Below are 6,773 nucleotides of genomic sequence, written 5' to 3'. Positions count from 1 at the left end.
CAAGCAGAACATAATTAATATTTATACACTCATTACTCTCACAGATATTACATATGCTCATCACTTCCCTGCCGTTCACAGAGATAAGCAGAACATAATGAATCATTATACTGTATGCTCATCACTTCCTGCCGTTCACAGAGATAAGCAGAACATAATGTAATCATTATACTGTATGCTTCATCACTCCTGCCGTTCACAGAGATAAGCAGAACATAATGTAATCATTTATACTGTATGCTCATTCACTTTCCTTGCCGTTCACAGAATAAGCAGAACATAATGTAATCATTATACTTGTATGCTCATTCACTTCGCTGCCCGTCTCACAGAGATAAGCAAGAACATAAGTAATCCATTATACTGTATGCGTAGCGCAAGCCAAATTTGTCCCCCACCTCTCCTGCTCTGTGTTCCAGTAAACAGCTCATTACCCTCAGACGTAAAGAAAACCATGTTTCTATAGTTTACGCCAGTGAATATTGAACAGGCTGAATTCTAGGCAAGAAGGTACCTTCGGAAATGTTACAGAAATTCCGTCTCAGATGTCGTCGCCCCCATCGCCTCTCTCCGTATCTCTCATTCTCCACACCGCCTCTCTCCGTATCTCTCATTCTCCACACCGCCTCTCTCCGTATCTCTCATTCTCCACACCGTCTCTCTCCGTATCTCTCATTCTCCACACCGCCTCTCTCCGTATCTCTCATTCTCCACACCGTCTCTCTCCATATCTCTCATTCTCCACACCGCCTCTCTAACTTGATGAAGCCAGAGTGAAATTGTGAGATAGAATTTTGTGTAATGTCACTGCTGAATCCAACTATATGCCTTTGTGTCAGAATGCATCAGCTTTGACTTGAGCAACTATGAGATATTGAGTAGTATCACGAGTAGTACTGTGTTAGTGTTACCGTAGAAACATCAATTTTCTGTTAGCTGATTTTTACATAATACATTTTGCACTACATAGGGGTGTTCCTGAGACAATTAAGTAAAACTTCAAGTTACCACATTTAGGTAATGGAACAACATGCCTTATCATTTATAAAGGGAAAGGAAGTAGTAAATATTCACCAGATCGTACTATTATTTTGGCTCAATGGAGTATGAACCCAGCAGCCAGACTTCCACTGTAAAGCCAGAGATTTGGCCCTGTGGCTCACTAGAAATTCCTGTCATGAAGTTAAAAAATCCACAATTTTAGGACTGTTTTTATCGTTATTCAAACAGACTCCCAGAGCTTCCATTTCATTGCTGCTCTCTGTGTGTTTTTATCTGAGAACAGTAGAGTTTTCTAGCATCGCTGTGTTTGGCCTACTCTGTCACCACGGTCTGTCCCTTCAGATCAATACATCATTCTCCATGGTCACCCCTACACTCCCTGCCCAAATACCCATACAGACTCATTCAGTACGCTACATTACCACCAAACCACTCAGCAGGATTAGGGCCAAGACTCTCCAGCCTGAGAGAAGCCTCGGTACGGTACGGTAGTGAAAGCCAAGAGGTTTGAGTGCATCTTTAGGATTGAGAGCTTATTCAAATTAAAGAGGAACAGTAGGTTGTCTGGATTTATTGCTCTTCTCTCTCCTGCTTCTCGGTAATCTATTTTGAGGCCACTCATCAAATCAACAGATGGAGTTAGATACCAAGGCAGTCCTAAATGGACTTGGCCTCAGGGATGTGCTTACTTCAATCAGTTATTTCCCATCACCTGTCCCAAAGTCAGTAACATATTTGTTTTCTGGTGATTTAGTCAGTCATTCAGTCCGTGCCTCAATCCATTGTCTTTAATTAGTATTTGAGGATGGTGAAAGAGGTCACCAGCTCTAAACCAGCTGAGTCTGAACCCACAATTCAGCTTGCATTAGATCCTGCCCTCCCTCTGCGTCTGTCAGCACACACGAACGGAATGGCTTGTCATGTTGGCACTGATAGAGGTGGAATTAGCTTTTTATAACTGAGGAAATCTCTCTCTCTAATTCTCTAACTCTGTCTCTACCTCCCTCTCAGGAAGGTGTGTGTGTGTGTGTGTGTGTGTGTGTGTGTGTGTGTGTGTGTGTGTGTGTGTGTGTGTGTGTGTGTGTGTGTGTGCGTGTGCGGGTGGGTGTGTGAGAGCGTGAGGGAGTGTGAGTGTGTGTGTGTGTGTGTGTGTGTGTGTGTCAGGGCCAGGGCTGGTAGAGTGCTGCTGGTCCCTCTGGGCTGTTTGTCAGGGTAGGGCTTGATGTACTGTGACTGGGCCAGGTCAGGTGGAGCACGGGGACACAACACGAAACGGTGGCACAGGGACACGACATGGTGGCACAGCGCTGGCAGAACAGGGACACGACACAGTGGCACAGGGCTGTCAGTACAGGGACACGACACGGTGGCACAGGGCTGTCAGTACAGGGACACGACACGGTGGCACAGGGCTATCAGTACAGGGACACGACCGGTGGCACAGGGCAGTCAGTACAGGGACACGACACGGTGACACAGGGCTGTCAGTACAGGGACACGACACGGTGGCACAGGGCTGTCAGTACAGGGACACGACACGGTGGCACAGGGCTGTCAGTACAGGGACACAACTTGGGTTGAACATTTTGGTGAATTTTCAGAGGTGGAAACTTTCCATGGGAATTAACGGGAATATATGCAAATTGATATTAATACCGTTTAAATGTCGATGTTTTTTTGCATGGGATATATTTACCATATATGGAGACAGAAACATAAACCTTTTACCTTATCATAAGTAGACATAGAAATTTTAAAAAACTATTTAGTTATGAATTGAACTTTAATTAAATGAGTTGACTCTTCACATGCGATGATTTCACTGAACAACAAAAGAAAGGGAATATTGTATGATCCCCAATGATCCATCGCATCTCCCAAAAACGTTTTCAACATACAGTTGAAGTTGGAAGTTTACATACACTTAGGTTGGAGTCATTAAAACTTGTTTTTCAACCACTCCACAAATGTCTTGTTAACAAACTATAGTTTTGGCAAGTCGGTTAGGACATCTACTTTGTGCATGACACAAGTCATTTTTCCAACAATTGTTTACAGGCAGATTATTTCACTTATAACTCACTGTGTTTCCTGTTCCTTCTACAGGTGCCGGGGAGTCTGGGAAAAGCACCATCGTCAAGCAGATGAAGTGAGTAACAGAGAGCTGTAACAGATCAGGACATGTCATGACCTCTTTAATAGATGATGCCCTCTATCCTCTAGTGGTTTATTCAGTCCTAGTCTCAGTCCTTGTACTAGTCCCAGTCCTTGTTGGATTGATCTACAATGCTACTGTACACTGCTCATCCAGAGCTGGCAAACAGTCAATCAGGCATGTTGAGCATAGGCATATTCATTTGCTTTTTAGGAAGACATATGGAGGGCAAATCTTCATGTCTTTCTGTCTGTGGTAGTTGGGCTGGTTTCCTCGTGTCTTCCTACCCATAATTGTCTTTGGCTACTGAAAGCATTAGTCTCAGTGCACAGGACTTTTTCTGTGGTTACTGTAATGACTGGGATCAAACCATGACACTCAATTACACACTCACCAATGACGTAGACAAAACATGTCTGTATGTCTATGCCTCATTCTCACACACACACACACACTCCTTAATGGCTTAATCATTCACAGTCCTCTGGGCTAGCCAGGCGATGAATCAGTTTTTCATGAGTACAGAATGTAGCTCTAAACCCAGGTTGTTAATACAGCCATACAGAACAACCAATGCTTGGGGGAGAGACCATACCCATAACACAGCACAGCCTGCTCTGCTCTGAAGCACCAGCTCTGTCTCTTACCACAGAGATCATGTCAACATAAAAGGAGAGCAGGAAGAATGGTTGCCTTTTTTTCCAATAACACCTGTAGATAGAATTATAATATTTATTGTGTAACTAACTGGGTTAAATCCCAGTACTTTTCCTAGCTGCTAGTGTCAGTCAAGCTTACAGGCCTGTTTATTCATGAGATGATATTGGCTTATTCATGTCTTCGTCTTGGTGCTACTGTGCTCTTTCTGCACTGCATCCAGCATTCTGATGAAGTCTGGATGCTATCATCACACTGAAACACACACACATACACACACACTTAACATGCAGGGCGTCCCCCTGTGAATGACAAGCTGAGGAATGGTCAGACACATCACCAACATGCAGAGGAGGTTTGCACAGGACTGCACTGACTGTCTATATCAGCTGGTAGCCTAGCGGTTAGAACGTTGGGCTAGTTACTGAAAGGTTGCTGGTTCGATTACCAGAGCTGACAAGGTAAAAAATCTGTTGATGTGCCTTTGAGCAAGGCAATTAACCCTTATTTGCTCCAGGGGTGCTGTACTGCTGAGGCTGACCTTGTAAAACAACACATATCACTGCACCTATCTGGTGTATGTGACAAATACATGTATTGTTATCATCTTAGCGTAACTAGCCGTTCTACCAACCGTTASGGTCATTGATTGAATACCCAAACTCTTAGCAGCTAGAAGTCCTGACATATTGAGCACATTTACCACTGTATGAAATACATAACCTGTCAACCATACTGCCCAATGACTGTATATATGAATGGACAAAGTCATGGATCACGTGACACCATGTATAACTATGTGAAGACTCATTAGAGCGTTGAAGCTAAATGAAGTGGGTTAAGATGGTGTCTCATGGGGACATAACATGCTCAGTTTGAGCTACTCCAGGAAGTGACGTTAGAGGCTAGCTCAGTGCTGCCCCCTCGTATAAGTCACATTTTATACCGACCTGGGTACTGCAGGCTACCATTAGCAACTCAATTATCCTTATAACTTCTTCTGGGTGCGACTTTAAAATAATCGGTTAAAGTACATACATTTGGTGTATTAGGAGCAATTATTGGTCCCATGATTATCTTTGCAACATTTTTTTAATTTACAAGAAGATTGACCACAAAGATTGACATTTTTCCATTCACTATAATGGGGGATCCTGTTTTCTGCTAACAATGCCTGCAGTACCGCGGCCAGTCTTGAACCTCTGTGGCTTCAATTATTATTATTATTTTTACGTTGAACCTTTATTTAACTAAGCATGTCAGTTAAGAACAAATTCTTATTTACAATGACAGCCTACCCCGACGAAACTGGGCCAATTGTGCGCCGCTCTATGTGACTCCCGATCACAGCCGGATGTGATACAGCCTAGATTTGAACAAGGGACTGTAGTGACGCCTCTTGCACTGAGATGCAGTGCCTTAGCCCGCTGCGCCACTCGGGAGCACCAATGTGAAAGGGCAGTTGTTCTCCCCTGATGCTGCCCAAGCACCTTTTTAAACACCCGTTCTCTACCTGTCCTCCTTTTCTCTTAGTAACATTTGTGCCCCCTTCTATTCCTCACTTGAGTGACATCAGTAGAATGCTCAGGTTTGTTCTCCTTCATCAGGATCATCCATGAGGATGGCTACTCAGAAGAGGAGTGTAAGCAGTACAGAGCTGTGGTCTACAGCAACACCATCCAGTCCATCATGGCTATTATCAAGGCCATGGGCAACCTCAAGATCAACTACACAGAGGCCTCCAGAGAGGTAAGACACACACACGCACACACACACACACACACACACACACACACACACTGAGAGTCTTTATGTGCCTTTTGGCAAACTCCAAGCGGGCTGTCATGTGCCTTTTACTGATGAGTGGCTTCCGTCTGGTCACTCTAAGGCCTAATTGCTGAAGTGCTGCAGAGATGGTTGTCCTTCTGGAAGGTTCTCCCATCTCCACAGAAGAACTCTAGAGCTATGTCAGTGACATCGTGTTCTTGGTCACCTCCCTGACCAAGGCCCTTCTCCCCCGATTGCTCAGTTTGGCCGTGCGGCCAGCTCTAGGAAGAGTCTTGGTGGTTCTAAACTGTTTCAATTTAAGAGTGATGGAGGCCACTGTGCTCTTGGGGACCTTCAATGCTGCAGACATGTTTTGGTACCCTTCCCCAGATCTGTGCCTCAACACAATCCTGTCTCGGAGCTCTATGGACAATTCCTTCGACCTCATGGCTTGGTTTTTGCAACTGTTGGACCTTAAATAGACAGGTCTGTGCCTTTCCAAATCATGTCCAATCAATTGAATTTACCATGGGTGGACTCCAATCAAGTTGTATAAACATCTCAAGGATGATCAATGGAAACAGGTTGCACCTGAGCTCAATTTCGAGTCTCATAGCAAAGGGTCTGAATACTTTGTCAATATGGGGTATTGTGTGTAGATTGCTGAGGGTTTTTTTAAAATCCATTTTAGAATAAGGCTGTAACTTAACAAAATGTGGAAAAATTCAAGGGGTCTGAATACTTTCCGAAGGCACTGTACCTAAATGCATTCTAGAAATGGATGTTGAGAAATACACTAAAATAAGCAACGAACCAAATCCTGGTAAGAATGTAKTATTTAATTGTAACCATTGATTATGTGTTATACTGATGTCCCTGTGCCATCCATGGTATGGACTGGTTAAGTTGCTGGGTATTGAAGTTCATGAGTTCCAAATCAATATTGCATATCAACAGAATCTATTAACCAAACGTTCTAAATTCTACTGAAGTTGCTGTATTTAATTGTGATATCATTATATTCAAATGTGAGTGTATTGAAATGAATTGAATTGCCATGGCAAAGACATAGAATGGGTTTCAAATCAACGTTGTTGCTCTTATCAAGCAAACATTCTAAATTCAAACATTCTACTAACTTTGCTTTGCTTGATTTTGTATTTTTATTATTCAAAATTGCCATGACAATTGA

At 43.3% G+C, this 6,773-nt stretch overlaps 1 pseudogene; it reads left to right on the top strand.

The window, feature by feature from the left end:
* The window catches only part of LOC111972222 (guanine nucleotide-binding protein G(i) subunit alpha-2-like), a 78,770-nt pseudogene that overhangs the window by 49,044 nt on the left and 22,953 nt on the right, over window positions 1-6,773 (top strand).

The sequence above is a fragment of the Salvelinus sp. IW2-2015 genome, linkage group LG13, assembly GCF_002910315.2.
Source record: "Salvelinus sp. IW2-2015 linkage group LG13, ASM291031v2, whole genome shotgun sequence".
Lineage (NCBI taxonomy): Eukaryota > Metazoa > Chordata > Actinopteri > Salmoniformes > Salmonidae > Salvelinus > Salvelinus sp. IW2-2015.
This window is presented reverse-complemented; position numbering and strand designations above follow the sequence as displayed.